At 35.7% G+C, this 17,534-nt stretch overlaps 1 protein-coding gene and 1 non-coding gene across 7 annotated transcripts in view; one reads left to right on the top strand and one right to left on the bottom strand.

Annotated features, from left to right (window-relative positions):
• KANSL1L (KAT8 regulatory NSL complex subunit 1 like) overlaps nt 1-17,534 on the top strand; it is a 154,186-nt gene that overhangs the window by 88,652 nt on the left and 48,000 nt on the right. The gene's annotated exons all lie outside the window — the stretch shown is intronic.
• Nucleotides 5,393-5,498, bottom strand: LOC128590977 (U6 spliceosomal RNA). Its single transcript, XR_008381434.1, has one exon. It is a non-coding gene; the product is annotated as a U6 spliceosomal RNA (small nuclear RNA).

The raw sequence follows: 17,534 nt of genomic DNA, 5'->3' as shown, positions 1-17,534 counted from the left end.
CATTCTTTCTAATTGGATATCATAATTGAAAAACTGCATATAAGCTGGCAAACTAATCACATATAAAGTAATTCATTTACCTTAATATTTTCAATAGTTATTTCTCAATTATGAGAAAACATTATTTGTTAGCAGCATATTCTAGGTTAATGTTTTCGACATAATTTTGGATTCTTGTGAATGATATTAAATATCATATTTACTAGAGTTATTATGTCAGTAGGGAAATAAAACTGCTGTATTTTTAAAATGGTGCCAGTAGAAATGATTTTCTTTTGTAAAAAGCTTACTTTTCCCTTTTTTATCTCTAATAATTAAGTCTAAAACCTAATGTTATATAGGGGAATGTTTTAATAAATTGTAGTATAACCACTGGATCTAATATCATATAACTATTAAAAAATTATATGTATAGAAAGTATATAATCATAGAAGAATACTTACTTTATAATGTTAGGAGGAAAAATCAGGATGCTAAAAGTATAGTACGATTTTATAGAAAAATGATTTGAAGGGTATGAATTAACATTTTAATGCAAACTATATACTCTGTGTTTAGAAAATGAGATTTTGGAGAACACTTCAACTTTTATTTTTTATCCAATTTCTTTTTATTTCCAAATTTTCCTTAAAATAAAAAATAGTAATTGAATATCGTAGATTGGATAGAAGTGTTTGTCAACCTTATGTCTCATTTCTCAGGTAGAAAAATAAGACTATCATACTGACTTCCTAGACTCTGCCTTTATGTTTTAGAAAGTCCCACTTGAAGTTAAGAGCCAGTGATAAGAATTGTAGATTACAAGGTAAAAATTGGCCGTTTTTTCCCCTCTACTTTTTATTTAGACATATAGAAAGCATAGCAAAAAGAAACCACATATTCCCAACTTCAACAATTCTCAATATTTTGCTAATTCATTTCAGTTATTCCTCTTCCTGGCAGATTTTTTTTTCCTAGAAATTTTTAAAAAGCAGATTCTAGTAATTTTTATTTTAACTATAAACAGTTCTATGCATTTCTTTGATAAGCCTTTTTAAACACACCTACCACTTTATTATCACATTTAATATTATTAACCATAATTTGTTACTGTCATTCATATGCTTTTTGGCCATTTCTATGTCTTGTGAAAAATATCCATTCGTGTCTCCTGCCCACATTTTAATAGTATTTTTTTTTATTGTTATGTTGTTTGAGGTCTTAAGTTCTGGATATTAGTGCATCATTTAGAACCATTTTCTCCCATTCTGCAGGTTGTCTGTTCACTGTGTTGATTATTTCTTTTGCTGTGCAGAAGATTTTTAGTCCAATTATGTCCCATTCATATGCTTATGTTTTTGTTGCCTATGCTTTCAAGGTCTTAGTCATAACTTCTTTGCTGAGACTAATGGCCATGAGAGTTTAGCCTAGGTTTTTTTCTAGTGTATTTTATAGTTTCAGGTCTTACATTTAATTCTATACTCTATCTTGAGTTGATTTTTATGTATGGTGAGAGATAGATATCTTGTTTCATTCTTCTTCATATGGCGATCCAATGTTCCTGGCAACATTTATAAAAAGAGGATATCCTTTTACCAGTGTATGTTCTTATCTACACTGTCAAAGATTAGTTGGAGATAAACTTGTGGTTTTATTTCTAGGTTTTCTATCCTGTTTCATTGATCTATGTGTCTGTTTTTATGCCAGAACTAGTATTTTGGTAACTATAGCCTTGTAGTATAATAGGTAATATGATGCCTCTAGCTTTGTTCTTTTTTCTTATGATTGCTTTGGCTATTCAGACTGTTTCTTGGTTTCATATGAATTTTAAGAATGTTTTGTCTAATTCTGTGAAAAATGGTATTAGTATTTTGAGAGGAATTGCATTGAATCTGTAGGTTGCGTCAGGTAGTATGGTAATTTTAAAAATTTAATTCTTCCAGTCCATGGGCATGGATATTCTTCCATTTGTGTAATGTACAATTTCTTTCATCAGTGTTTTATGTTTTTCCTTATAGACATCTTTTACCTCCTTGGATAAAAATTATGGCAAATCAAAAGTAATGATTAACTTTTAAAGTTAATCAAAAATTATGTCAAATCAAAAGTTTACTTTATTATATCTCAAACAAGAAGCAGTACAGTTAGTCAAAGTATACGCCTAAGCTGTTGACACAGTTTTGCCATTTTAACAGTAGCTTGTGTATGCCAGCAGCAAAGAAGCCTGGAGGGTGAGTGGAGATGAAATCATAAAAGTCATTTTCCACAGCTTGCTGGTAATTAAATATTTTTCCTTGCTAGAAGTGGTTGAAAGCCTGAAAGAAGTGGTAGTCATTTGGCACAAGGTCTGGTGAATATGGTGGATAACAGTTGCCAAGTTTGTGTGATAACATTGTCTTGCAAGAGGATTGGCCCATCTCTGTTGACAAATCTCAGCTGCTTAATTGAAAGCATCCTTATCGTGTCATCCATTTGGTTGCAGTAGACATCTGCTATGATCAGTTGACCAGATTTCATAAAGCCACAGTGAATAATGCCAATGCTAAAACACCAAGCAGACACTTTTAGCTTTCTTTGATATTTGATTTTGTACTATTTTTCAGCATTTAATCTTTAGCCATTGTGCTGAATGCTTGCGATTGTCAAAAAGAAACATTTTTATCACACATAACAATATAGTGCAGAAAGGACTCACCTTTATGTCACGACAACAAAGAAAGACAAGCTTCGGGACAGATGGTTCTCTTCTGACACTCATTTAATTCATGAAGAACCCATCTATCCAGTTTCTTTACCTTGCCAATTTGTTTCAAATGGTCCAGTGTTGTTGGAATAGTACCATCAAACTTTTCTGCTAATTTACACATAGGTTGAGATACATTCACTTCTACTACAGCTGTCAACTCATTATCTGCCTTGTTCTGAGGTCATCCACATGGCTCATTTACAATATTGAAATCACCAGAATGGAACTTCTCAAACCAGAGAAATTTTGTGCTGTGTATTCATTAGCCACAACCTTCCTAAACACTTCATTAATATTTCAAGCTTTCTTCACTGAATTGGTTCCATGGTGGAACTCATATTCAAAAATGACATAGATTTTTGATTCACCCATGGTTTCACAAAAATTGCTCTAAAAAATTTCTTCTGTGAGATAATCAGATGTCAAAATGTGTGTTTGAAACAATGAGGATGTACCTTCACAATTAAAAAAAAAAGCATCAAAGTGAAATGTCAGATATGCCAACTGTCAAACTTAATACTTAAGGAAATTGGATATAGATTACTTAATAACCTAATATGTTCCTAGGTGTTTTATTTATTTTTTTGAGCTATTATAAATGGGATTGCCTGTTGGTTCTTAGCTTGACAGTTTTTGGAATACACATATAAAAACACTACTGATTTTTGTACTCTGATTTTGTATCTTGAAACGATACTGTAATTTATTTATCAAATCTAAAAGTTGTTGGTGGAGTCTTTAGGTTTTTCTAGCTGTAATATATCATCAGTAAACAGAGTTAATTTGACTTTCTCTTTTCCAATTTGGATGACTTTCATTTCCTTTTCTTAACTGAAGTCCTAATAAAAAAGAAAGAAAGAAGACTGTAATTTTAAGTGACATTTTGTTTTATTACTACAAAAATAGTAAAGTTCATTGTAGGAAAATTCAGAAAATTCTAAGAAGAAATTATATTGCTTGGAGTATATTTCCTTGCTACATGTATCATTTTCATTTTTATTTCCATAGTTCGGATTTATTGGAAGTAATTTTATATCTTTTTCAGTTTCTTTAAAATTGGTTATTGCCATCCTAAATGTCATTCGGTTATCTGAGTATATGATGCGTTCCCTAAATTCTGGCCCGGTATGGAGGCTCATGCCTGTAATCCTAACACTTAGGGAGGCCTCAGGCAGGTGGATTGCCTGAGCTCAGGACTTTGAGACCAGCCTGATTGAGAGCGAGACCCTGTCTCTACTAAAAATAGAAAAACTAGCCAGGTGTGTGGCAGGCACCTATAGTCCCAGCTACCGAGGAGGTTGAGGCCAAGAGGATGGCTTGAGGCCAGGAGTTTGAGGTTGCTGTGAGCTGATGCCATAGCATTCTACACAGGGCAACTGAGTGAGACTTTTTCTCAAATATATATATATATAGATATACAAAAATACATATACATATATGCATATATGTATATATTTATATATATATATATATATATATGTATGTATCTCAAAAGAAGGTAGTAAATTCAGATATTGGCAAGACTTTGGGCAATAGGGCAAGTTTGGAAAGCATTGCTGCCTCCCTTAGCTGAAGGCTACAGAGAATTCCAGCTGGTGAAAAGGAGAGATGTGAAACAGACATTACAAGTCATGCAAAAACAGTCATTCCTAGGTCTATGTTTATGGACGTATTTCTTTTCTAGGGCTGCTGTAACAAATTAGCTCTAACTGTGGCTTAAAATAATAAATATTTATTCTTTCACAGTTCTGGAAGTTTACAATCAAGGTATCAGGCAGGACTATGCTGCCTGTGATGGTTCTAGGGAAGAATCCTTCTTTGGCTCTTCCTAGCTGCAGGCGTTCACCTGCAGTCCTGGGCTTTCTTTCAGTGTATAAATAACATCACTCCAAACTCGGCCTGTGTCTTCTCATGGTATTCTTCCCTGTGTGTGTCTCTTCCCTTAAGTATACAACTGACTGGATTTAGGGCTCACCCTCATCCAGTATGTCCTTATCTTAAATAATTACATCTTCAAAGTCTTTATTTCCAAATAAGGTCACGTTCTGAGGTTCTGGGAAGACACTATTCAACCTAGCACAGCAGGGATGGATATTTGTACTTGTATATATCTATGGTGGGTGGGCTGGGGTGCTATCATAATCTCTCTGAGTATGTATAAAGCTTATTTCCACTTTAAGTGGTTTATTGTGATAATTATGTCAAATTGGGCAAAAAGTTGGAAACCACTGGCCTACAACAATACTTTAAAATTCTGTGTTGAATATTTATTCTTTGCTATTCCATAAGCTTAGTTTCCTTGGCTGCATAGTGTATTTTTAAGCCAAAGGGCCGGACACGTATATCATGGAAGGTAATCTGAAAAGGGAAATCAAGATTTGTTCAGTTTAACCTGTGTTAAATACTGAAATTGGGCTATCTTTCCATAGAGCCTAGCTCTTCAGCTAGTTATTGTCCTGGTATTCAAGGATAATGTATTATGGTCTTCTTACCTTGAGTAATTCCTGGCTTTTGAGGATATCTTAAGGATATAGCTTTTTCACAGTACTATGCTAAAGGGCCTTGGACCTTATTTTCCTGTGAATGACAGACAGTAATCCCTGAATATAGTTTAATATACATTTTAAATTCCAAACTGTCTTATTTTTTCTTTTTTTTTATTATTTAAAAATATGGAGCACTTCACGAACTTGCATGCCATCTTTCCACAGGGGCCATGCTAATCTTCTCTATATCATTCCAATTTTGGTATATATGCACCGAAGTGAGCACGAAACTCCAAACTTTGAAAGCATTTTTAATCACATATTGTTACATAGAAGTATTTTCCAAAGCAGTCATCCACCATGTTGTAATGTGGATTGGATTGCAAATGCATCCTTACAAATCACTAGCATTATAGTAAAGCAATGAAAATATATAACTCTCTTTCTCAATGATAGACTTGTTTTTTCCTCCAACCAAACTAAGAAAATAACTACTTAGCTAAGAAAGCAGGCTTGCCCAGTAGACAGTCATATACCATGAGTTTCATGGTATGTTCATCTAAAATGCTTTCCTTTTCCTTTATTAAGAAAAAAAGTTGTAGCCACCATAATAAACATTATACTTAAGTACAAAACTAGTATTTATGTTTTATGAAAAATTTTCCCAGTTTTTACTTCAGTAAATTTATAACATGAATAGGGAGATTTAAGAGAGTATACAAAATATTGGGAAAAAATAATCTTTATGGATTACCTATTGCTTTATGCTAAGAGATAAAAGTAACCTTCTGAAGTCTTTGCTATGCTTTTATGGTTCTAGCATTCTTCATTTATAACCTGACTCAAAAGTTTCTTTTTTTTTTTTGTCTTTTTTTGCAGTTTTTTGGCCAGGGCTGGGTTTGAACCCGCCACCTCCGGCATATGGGGCCGGCGCCTTACTCCTTTGAGCCACAGGTGCCGCCTCAAAAGTTTCTTTTTTGCTAAAGTTACTTTGAGTAGACCATTATAAGGTTTATCCTAATCCTTCTAAAAACACAGCTTATTTTAGCCAAAATGTTATTAAATACTTGAATAATAATGCTAGTAAAAATTTTAGACTATTGTTCATTGGGTTTATTTTGAAAGTAAATTGAAATTAAGACAATTTGTTCCACATACTTCCCCCATTATCAGCACCAACAAGAAGATACCAGGAAGCTAATATATGTCCCCATATGCTCATATCTTTAGATTGTTTTACTAATTAATTTTAAGTATATAATATTTGTAGAACAATAATCTTGGTAGTGATTCACAATAAAATATCAGGGAAGAGATTAATTGACCCACTTCTGAGCTTTTGCCCTCACTTTCTGGAGTAATTTATTTTTTTTTTTTTTTTTTTTTTTTTTATTGTTGGGGATTCCTTGAGGGTACAATAAGCCAGTTACACTGATTACAATTGTTAGGTAAAGTCCCTCTTGCAATCATGTCTTGCCCCCATAAAGTGTGACACACACTAAGGCCCCGCCCCCTCCCTCCATCCCTCTTTCTGCTTCCCCCCCATGACCTTAATTGTCATAAATTGTCCTCATATCAAAATTGAGTACATAGGATTCATGCTTCTCCATTCATGTGATGCTTTACTAAGAATAATGTCTTCCACTTCCATCCAGGTTAATACGAAGGATGTAAAGTCTCCATTTTTTTTAATGGCTGAATAGTATTCCATGGTATACATATACCACAGCTTGTTAATCCATTCCTGGGTTGGTGGGCATTTAGGCTGTTTCCACATTTTGGCGATTGTAAATTGAGCTGCAATAAACAGTCTAGTACAAGTGTCCTTATGATAAAAGGATTTCTTTCCTTCTGGGTAGATGCCCAGTAATGGGATTGCGGGATCGAATGGGAGGTCTAGGTTGAGTGCTTTGAGGTTTCTCCATACTTCCTTCCAGAAAGGTTGTACTAGTTTGCAGTCCCACCAGCAGTGTAAAAGTGTTCCCTTCTCTCCACATCCACGCCAGCATCTGCAGTTTTGAGATTTTGTGATATGGGCCATTCTCACTGGGGTTAGATGATATCTCAGGGATGTTTTGATTTGCATTTCTCTAATATATAGAGATGATGAACATTTTTTCATGTGTTTGTTAGCCATTCGTCTGTCGTCTTTAGAGAAAGTTCTATTCATGTCTCTTGCCCATTGATATAAGGGATTGTTGGCTTTTTTCATGTGGATTAATTTGAGTTCTCTATAGATCCTGGTTATCAAGCTTTTGTCTGATTGAAAATATGCAAATATCCTTTCCCATTGTGTGGGTTGTCTCTTTGCTTTGGTTATTGTCTCCTTAGCTGTACAAAAGCTTTTCAGTTTAATGAAGTCCCATTTGTTTATTTTTGTTGTTGTTGCAATTGCCATGGCAGTCCTCTTCATGAAGTCTTCCCCCAGGCCAATATCTTCCAGTGTTTTGCCTATGCTTTCTTTGAGGATTTTTATTGTTTCATGCCTTAAATTTAAGTCCTTTATCCATCTTGAATCAATTTTTGTGAGTGGGGAAAGGTGTGGGTCCAGTTTCAGTCTTTTACATGTAGACATCCAGTTCTCCCAACACCATTTATTGAATAGGGAGTTTTTCCCCCAAGGTAAGTTCTTGTTTGGTTTATCGAAGATTAGGTGGTTGTAAGATGTTAGTTTCATTTCTTGGTGTTCAATTTGATTCCAAGTGTCTATGTCTCTGTTTTTGTGCCAGTACCATGCTGTCTTGACCACTATGGCTTTGTAGTACAGACTAAAATCTGGTATGCTGATGCCCCCAGCTTTATTTTTGTTAGAAAGAACTGCCTTAGCTATACGGGGTTTTTTCTGGTTCCATACAAAACGCAGAATCATTTTTTCCAAATCTTGAAAGTACGATGTAGGTACTTTGATAGGAATGGCATTGAATAGGTAGATTGCTTTGGGAAGTATAGACATTTTAACAATGTTGATTTTTCCCATCCATGAGCATGGTATGTTCTTCCATTTGTTAATATCCTCTGCTATTTCCTTTCTGAGGAGTTCATAGTTTTCTTTATAGAGGTCCTTCACCTCCTTCGTTAGGTATATTCCTAGGTATTTCATTTTCTTTGAAACTATGGTGAAGGGAGTTGTGTCCTTAATTAGCTTCTCATCTTGACTGTTATTGGTGTATACAAAGGCTACTGACTTGTGGACATTGATTTTATATCCTGAAACATTACTGTATTTTTTGATGACTTCTAGGAGTCTTGTGGTTGAGTCTTTAGGGTTCTCTAAGTATAAGATCATGTCGTCAGCAAAGAGGGAGAGTTTGACCTCCTCTGCTCCCATTTGGATTCCCTTTATTTCCTTGTCTTGCCTAATTGTATTGGCTAGAACTTCCAGCACTATGTTGAATAGTAAAGGTGACAGAGGACAACCTTGTCTGGTTCCAGTTCTAAGAGGAAAAGCTTTCAGTTTAACTCCATTCAGTAAAATATTGGCTGTGGGTTTGTCATAGATAGCTTCAATCAGTTTTAGAAATGTGCCACCTATGCCTATACTCTTCAGTGTTCTAATTAGAAAAGGATGCTGGATTTTATCAAATGCTTTTTCTGCATCTATTGAGAGGATCATGTGATCTTTATTTTTGCCTCTGTTAATATGGTGGATAACGTTTATGGACTTGCGTATGTTAAACCAGCCTTGCATCCCTGGGATGAAGCCTACTTGATCATGATGAATGACTTTTTTGATGATAAGCTGTAATCTATTGGCTAGGATTTTGTTGAGAATTTTTCCATCTATATTCATGAGTGAGATTGGTCTGAAATTCTCCTTTTTGTTTGGGTCTTTTCCTGGTTTTGGTATCAGGGTGATGTTTGCTTCATAGAATGTGTTGGGGAAGATTCCTTCTTCCTCAATTTTTTGGAATAATTTCTGCAGTACAGGAATAAGCTCTTCCTTGAAGGTTTGATAGAATTCTGGAGTGAAGCCATCTGGACCAGGGCATTTTTTAGTTGGAAGCTTTTTTATTGTTTCTTTGATCTCAGTGCTTGAAATTGGTCTGTTCAGGAGGTCTATTTCTTCCTGGCTAAGTCTAGGGAGAGGATGTGATTCCAAATATTGATCCATTTCCTTCACATTGTCAAATTTCTGGGCATAGAGTTTCTGGTAGTATTCAGAGATGATCTCTTGTATCTCTGTGGGATCAGTTGTTATTTCCCCTTTATCATTTCTGATTGAGGTTACTAGAGATTTTACTTTTCTATTTCTAGTAAGTCTGGCCAATGGTTTATCTATTTTATTTATTTTTTCAAAAAACCAACTCCTTGTTTCATTAATTTTCTGAATGATTCTTTTGTTTTCAATTTCATTGATCTCTGATTTGATTTTGGATATTTCTTTTCTTCTACTGAGTTTAGGCTTAGATTGTTCTTCTTTTTCCAATTCCATAAGATCTCTTGTGAGACTGTTGATGTGCTCTCTTTCTGTTTTTCGAATGTAGGCATCTAAAGCGATGAATTTTCCTCTCAAAACTGCTTTTGCAGTATCCCACAGGTTTTGGTAGCTTGTGTCTTCATTGTTGTTATGCTCAAGGAAGTTAATGATTTCCTGTTTTATTTCTTCCTGCACCCATCTGTTATTCAACAGAAGATTGTTTAATTTCCATGCCTTTGGGTGGGGTCGAGCATTTCTGTTAGAGTTGAGTTCCACCTTTAGTGCCTTATGGTCTGAAAAGATACAAGGTAAAATTTCAATTCTTTTGATTCTGTTGATATTTGTTTTGTGTCCCAGGATATGATCAATTTTGGAGAATGTTCCATGGGGTGATGAGAAGAATGTATATTCTTTATCTTTGGGGTGGAGTGTTCTATATGCGTCTATCAAGCATAGTTGTTCTAGGGTCTCATTTAAGTCTCTTATATCTTTGTTTAATTTCTGTTTAGAGGATCTGTCCAACTCTGTAAGAGGTGTGTTAAAGTCCCCTGTTATGATGGTATTATCAGATATCATATTGCTCAGACTGAGTAAGGTCTGCTTCAAGAATCTGGGAGCATTTAAATTGGGTGCATAAATATTTAGAATTGAAATGTCTTCTTGTTGTATTTTCCCCTTGACCAATATAAAGTGACCATCTTTGTCTTTTTTTACTTTAGTTGCTTTAAATCCACATGTATCTGAAAATAAGATTGCAACTCCTCTTTTCTTCTGAATTCCATTTGCCTGAAAAATTGTCTTCCATCCCTTGACTCGGAGCTTTAATTTGTCTTTTGAAGCCAGGTGTGTTTCTTGCAGACAGCAAATGGATGGCTTGTGTTTTTTAATCCAGTCAGCCAATCTATGTCTCTTCAGTGGGGAATTCAAGCCATTAACATTTATGGAGATAATTGATAAGTGTGGTAGTATTCTATTCGTCTTATTTGGTGAGAGTCCATTGCTTAGTTTTATCTTTTGCATCAGTGTGGAGGTTAGGCTCTGTCCTTTGATTTCTGAGTTCTTACTTTGCTGCTGATCCATTGTGGTGGTCAGTGTGCAGAACAGGTTGAAGTATTTCCTGTAGAGCTGGTCTTGTTGTGGCAAATTTCCTCAATGTTTGTATATCCATAAATGATTTGATTTCTCCATCAATTTTGAAGCTTAGCTTAGCAGGGTACAGAATTCTGGGCTGAAAATTGTTCTGTTTAAGTAGATTAAAGGTAGATGACCATTGTCTTCTTGCTTGGAAAGTTTCATTAGAGAAGTCTGCGGTCACTCTGATGGATTTGCCCCTGTAGGTCAACTGGCGCTTACTCCTGGCAGCTTGCAGAATCTTTTCTTTTGTCTTGACTTTGGACAGGTTCATCACAATGTGTCTTGGAGAAGCTCGGTTAGAGTTGAGGCGACCTGGGGTCCGATATCCCTCTGAAAGCAGTGTGTCAGAATCTTTGGTGATGTTTGGGAAATTTTCTTTTATAATATTCTCTAGTATGGCTTCCATTCCTCTGGGGCATTCTTCTTCCCCTTCTGGAATTCCTATAACTCGTATGTTGGAACGCTTCATAAAGTCCCATAATTCTGATAGTGAACGTTCTGCTTTCTCTCTCTTCTTTTCTGCCTCTTTTACTATCTGAGTTATCTCAAAAACTTTGTCTTCTACCTCTGAAATTCTTTCTTCTGCATGGTCTAACCTGTTGCTGATACTTTCCATTGCATCTTTAAGTTCCCTGATTGACTGTTTCATTTCCTTCAGCTCTGCTATATCCTTTTTATATTCTTCATATCGTTCATCACTGATTTGATTCTGTTTTTGGATTTCCTTTTGGTTATTTTCCACTTTATTAGCAGTTTCCTTCATTGTTTCCATCATTTCTTTCATTGTTTTCAACATGTGTATTCTAAATTCCCTTTCTGTCATTCCTAACATTTCTGTATAGGTGGAATCCTCTGCAGTAGCTACCTCATGGTCCCTTGGCGGGGTTGTTCTGGACTGGTTCTTCATGTTGCCTGGAGTTTTCTGCTGATTCTTCCTCATGAGTGATTTCTTTTATCTGTTTCCTTGCCCTAATTTTCCTTTCACTTCCTCTTGCTCTTTAAGATCTTGTTCCTGTGGAAGTTGTGGGCGGGTTTAGACGGATTGAACACACGCGACCACTTGCCGGTTTTCCACTGTTTTAGTCCTCCTCTTGGGGTCCAGAAGTCTCTTGCTGACTCCCTGTAGCCTCATAGGAGTGATGATAGGCAGTTCCCACCAGCCAGAGATGCCTGGAGTCCTATCTCCCCCGACTCACGGTGCCCAGATGCAAGGAAGCTGTTACTCGGCTGCCATCTTGCTCCGCCTCTCTTTCTGGAGTAATTTAAATATAGGAATACATTGTCGAGAAAAATTTGCTTTCACTTTTCTGTTCATATTCTACAAAAGCAAATTGAATGCCTATCTTGTCATCCATAAATATCTTAACTGCTAAGATTTCTAGGATTGTGATAGAAAACCAGTCATTTTAGAGAATCACTAAATAACTATTTGAGAAAATAAACAGTGTTAATAAAGTGTGAACTCATGACTTTTTTGATTATTTTCTAAGATAAAAGCATTCAGCCATTTTGCACTTTTTAAAGATTAGAAGAAACTTTAGACTTGAATCTCTTTTCTTGTTCTTTTACAAATCAAAACATCTTATAAATTCCATCTGCTTATTATTTGTATAAATTTATGATCAAGTCATACACCATTATATCTTACTATCAAAAACTAAACCAGAGTCAGAGATTCAGAATGAAACTCAACATAGTGTGAGTATATATCTTAGTAAAAGCTCTCTTGTAGCCTTCTGTATAGAGTTTCTTTTGGCTCTTAAACTAAAAATGTTGAACATTTAGTCATTCACCAAACTTATTATTTAGGGATAGTATGCATTATTCATGTGCTGTACTAATCACAGAACTGGGATGATAAACATGACAATATATATGAGCGGCAGTATTTCTTCATCATTTAACAAATAATCATTGCACATCTGCTATTATGGAAGGCACAGTATCAGGAACTTCTGATACAAGAGTAAACAAAATGGACACTTTTCTCTGTACTACTGACAGTCTGATTAATCAGATAATCATATAAATAAGATAAAATAAGCATTATGAGAAATACTAGGAAGGAATGGTAAACAGTGCTCACCTTTTGAAGCTTATAAGGTTTGACCTAGTCTTTGAAGGGCGACTATGCAGATGCTCAAAAAAACCTTCCCAGAGAAACTGACTTTGGAACTGAGAGCCAAACGATTATTGGAAATAAAGTAAGGGAAGGAGGATGTGTGTGAGGATTCTAGGAAGCAGAAAGGACATACAAATAGCTCTTGAACTGTAGGGAGTTTGAGTTATTTGAAATGAAAGGAGGTAGCGTGGTTGAAAATGTCAACCTAAGGAATGAAACCAACGCAATATTAATACAGAGATTTTATTTGGGCCAGGGTTGAATTTGAAGACTGCATCCTAGAAAACATGAGGACTATGACTGAAGTCGGGAAGTGCTTGTTCAGCACTTGTTACAAGCAGGTTTTTAAAAGCAGAAGGGGATAAGGAGTGGACTGATACAAAGTTATTTGACAGGAATTCTTATCGTTTGTAGATGAAACATTAATTAGTGATTGGCTATACATTGTTGAACTATTGGGTATGAGTTATAGTGACCAGTGTATATATGGCATTTTATGACTAGTTAGCCTTAGTCTAGAACTCACATAGCAAGTGCCTTCAAGAGGTAATTATTAGCTCTAGGGGGAAATAAGAAATGACTGCTTGAGAATTTAAAGAGGCTAGCATTCCTCAGATAAAAGGTTGCTTTTCTTTGTCAGGACAACAGGATAAGAGGGATCTTGATGTAAGATGAGGCAGCAGAGCTATGGCAGGGGCCAGACCAATTAGAGCCCTTTAAAAGATTTAGGATTTAAGTGTTTTAAGAGCAATGGGAAGGCTTTAAAGATTTTAAGTTTTGTGTGTTGGGGTGTCCAGTGGTGATGGGGAGAGTACAGCAGATCATATTTTTTTCCCTGGAAGATTAGTACAGAAGGGACTAGAAGGGAGGAAATGTGGATGAGAGAGACCTGTTACAAGGCTATTGGAGTATTCCTGCCACAGATAACTTGGGTTCTAGAGTGGGCAGTGGAAGTGGAGAAAGATTTAAGCCTTAAAACCTACCCTCAATACTTGCCCCTCTTCAATTATTTAATTCATTTTCAAACCAAGTTATGTTATGTGCCTGTAATATAAAAGAACTAGCCTATAGTTTGGGAGATTTTTTTTTGGTCTCCACCTTCCAGTTAGAAATCTAAAAAAAGAAGGTAATACATTGCCTTGTTGTGCCCAAGTCGCGAGAAGTTAATTTTAACAAAATGGAGTTATCTTGGTCCTTACAGCCTCACCTGGTCCTATCCTACTTGGAAACTTGCTATTTCAAAAGTCCATCGATGGTCAGGCACAGTGGCTCACGCCTGTAATCTCAGCACTCTGGAAGGCCAAGGAGTGTGGATTGTTTGAGCTCAGGAGCTAGAGACCAGCCTGAGAAAGAATGAGGCACCATCTCTATAAAAAACTAGCCAGACGTGTGGCAGGCACCTGTATTGCAAGAGTTTGAGGTTTCTCTGAGCTACGACATCAAGGCACTCTAGTGAGATCAACAAGTGAAACTCTGTCTCAGAAAAAAAAAAAAAAAGTCCCTTGATAATTGTGTATGACAGTTGTTTTGATAATTATTATATGACAGTATTGGATCCATTGCATCCATCCTCAGTTTCAGTGTTTCATAGGTATACCTTAAGCTCAGTGAGAACCTAAGCCTTATTGCTTGTTGAAATGTTCTTTTCTTTCCGGATCTTCTACTTTTATTATTATAACTTTTCTTTTAAAAAGACTGTCATGGATGGTTACGTCTTGTATTGATTTATTAATGATATCTTTGTCTTAAGTTCCTACAAAAGGTAATACTTAATTACATGTATTACCATCTCCTGAGGACAAAGCCTTAGATTACAGTCACAGGAGCAGGCTGTATTGTCTTCCTCAGAATTTTCTCAGGTTTTTTCCTTTTTCCTTTCCTTTTGCTTTCATTGAGGTTCATTAATTAACTTCCTATTTAGTGTAAAACACTGTGCAAAGTAAGTGAATTTATCAGGGACTTGCAATTACCTTTTACAACCTCCATCCATTATTTATGAAAATTATGTATATACCAACAAATTAGCTTTGGTGAGAATAATGTAGCTTGCATATTGGTTAGTAGTGAAATAAACAGACTTTACATCTTTAAATTTCAATAAATTCCTCTATCATTCAAGAAAGATAAATGTCAGTAATACTTAGCAAGAATTACTATTATTAGAAAGTATTAGAATCTAAGGATGGATTGCCTGCAGTTGGGAACATACTTAATAGAAAAAGAATAAAATTAAACATTTTTCTTCTGATAATACATCACCTTAGAAATTTTAAAATATATATAGTCACGCCCACACAATGATGTTTTGATCAATAAAGGACCACATACCTATACAACAGTGGTCCCATAAGATTATAATGGAGCTGAATAATTCCTTTTGCCTCGTGTCATCATAGCCATTGCAATACATAAATACTTAACCAATGCATTACTGTTGACTACAGTATTCAGTACCCAGCATGCTGTACAGATTAATAGGTAATAGGCTATTATCTTGTCAGGTTCTAATCAGCCTAGTTGTGCTAACTAGGACTGAGGGGTAAAGTGGAGGTGGTTCACAGTGACTCAGTGGCTAATTAAATGCTTTTCTAATTTATAATCATTCTGAGACTTGCATCCACCAACAATCATGTAAATATATTCAACACACAGGCTGTACTAAGAGAGAGAAAACCAACACACTCTGAGGAATTGGGCAAATCTGGATTTCCCTCCTAATGCTAACCGATGAGAGTAGGGAGGACAAGAGTGTTACTGATGTTTTCCTGACAGTTTCATACAGCTCAGACATCTCACCCATGGTCAATTTCTTTGCTGTTTTTATGGTCTTCCTCAGGAATACCCATGATCTTATCTCAGTCACCTTTTAGCTTCACCTCCTTATTGGGTCTGGTGGGGCAGGGGACATGGGACCTGGTTATAGCAGGTGTAATCTTACCACCTCAGCTCCTGCACATATGCTTATCACTTTGAGGGGTCAGCAGCTTCACTGTAGACTGAGTCGCTTGTCATAAATATTTGAGACATTTAGGATCATGAAACCTTATTATATATCAGCTATCCCACAAAGCCAAGTTATGTATTAGACTATACCATCTAGGTTTGTGTAAATATACTCTGTGATGTTTGCATAGCATGGAAATCACCTGTTATCTAACAATACATTTCTTAGAGCATATACTCATCAATCATTAAGTGCATGACTGTTAGTACATTTAGTGACACAAATGACAAGCTTTCCAATCATCTTTACAGCAGCTGGTGAAATTCTAGCCAGTTCAAAAGAGGTGTCCTTTCATTTAAAAAGGAGATCAAGACTCACCTTCCCAGGAGGGGGGAGGGAAACTAATGTCTCATTAACAACTAAAGAATTGTAAATAGAGGAAAGAGTTTAGTGTGTCTCAAGCTCTCAGAATAAAAGCTTTTAATTTTCTCATACACTACCAGAGTAATGTCTCTTAAGGAGCCAGGATAAGTTTTGGCCTAAAGGTACTCCTCACTCTCTGGACATAGAGCCTCTTTTTGTTCTGCATCTACTTCTGTTTTTCTGAATCTCTGAATCCTAGCTCTCCTGACCTGAGTACTTTTCATACCAGCCACTTACTGAAACCTGTCTTCTTGACCTTGACTGACTTCTGTGTTACCACTTGACCTATTCAGTTCCTGCTTCATTTTGCCTATCCTGTTTGCCTTCTGCTCACGCTTGAGCTAACAGCAGAGCTCTATGAGTGGTTTTTCAAGACTAGACTGTTACTTAGCATTGATACATGTAACTTTTTCATAGACAATACAGATTATATGTATTGCTGGCATAGAAAATAATATTAGGATATGATATTGGACCTGTTACTTTGAAAGTACCATTATACCCTAAACTATTCTTAGCCAGGTACATGACAAAAAATCTTTAGAACCTTTTCTTAACTAGACTTAAAGCATTTTTGCTAGACACCTCTAGCAAAGAGTCTTAGAGACTTAAGTTAGTATTTTAAAAGTGAGATAGCTGGCCGGTGTGGTGGCGTAGTACTAGCACTCTGGGAGGCCAAGGCGGGTGGATTGCACGAGCTCAGGAGTTAGAGAACAGCCTGAGCAAAAGCAAGAGGCTGTCTCTACTAAAAATAGAAAAAAAAAAACTGAGGCAAGAGCATCCCTTGAGCCCAAGAGTTAGAGGTTACTCTGAGCAATGACACCATAGCACTCTACCCAGGGTGACAGCTTGAGACTCTGTCTCAAAAAAAAAAAAAAAAAAGGGAAATAGTTGTCATCAGCTTTTTTCCCTATACTGTGTGTATTAATATAATATATATTAAATTATATATTTATTTAATGTATCATATTCATCAGATGCCATATTTAATTATTTTCTTGGTATCACAAATATAAGCCATCCAGATACCCTTATATCTGGTTTCTCATTACTATGTAAAGCTTTCTTGAATTATTATTATCTTTATCCCCAAGCTAATAGAACATTTTATAGCAGTCATAAATATGATCCAAAAGCAATAATACTGCTGTAGAAAAACTGTATCTTATATTTATTGGTAAACAATAATTCTGTTTGAACCAAATAGCATATTTATAACCTACATGTTGAGCAGTATCGTGTAAAGCAGATTCACTTGTTAATGTTAGAATACTAAATTGAT

The sequence above is a fragment of the Nycticebus coucang genome, chromosome 7, assembly GCF_027406575.1.
Source record: "Nycticebus coucang isolate mNycCou1 chromosome 7, mNycCou1.pri, whole genome shotgun sequence".
Taxonomy (NCBI): Eukaryota; Metazoa; Chordata; class Mammalia; order Primates; family Lorisidae; genus Nycticebus; species Nycticebus coucang.
This window is presented reverse-complemented; position numbering and strand designations above follow the sequence as displayed.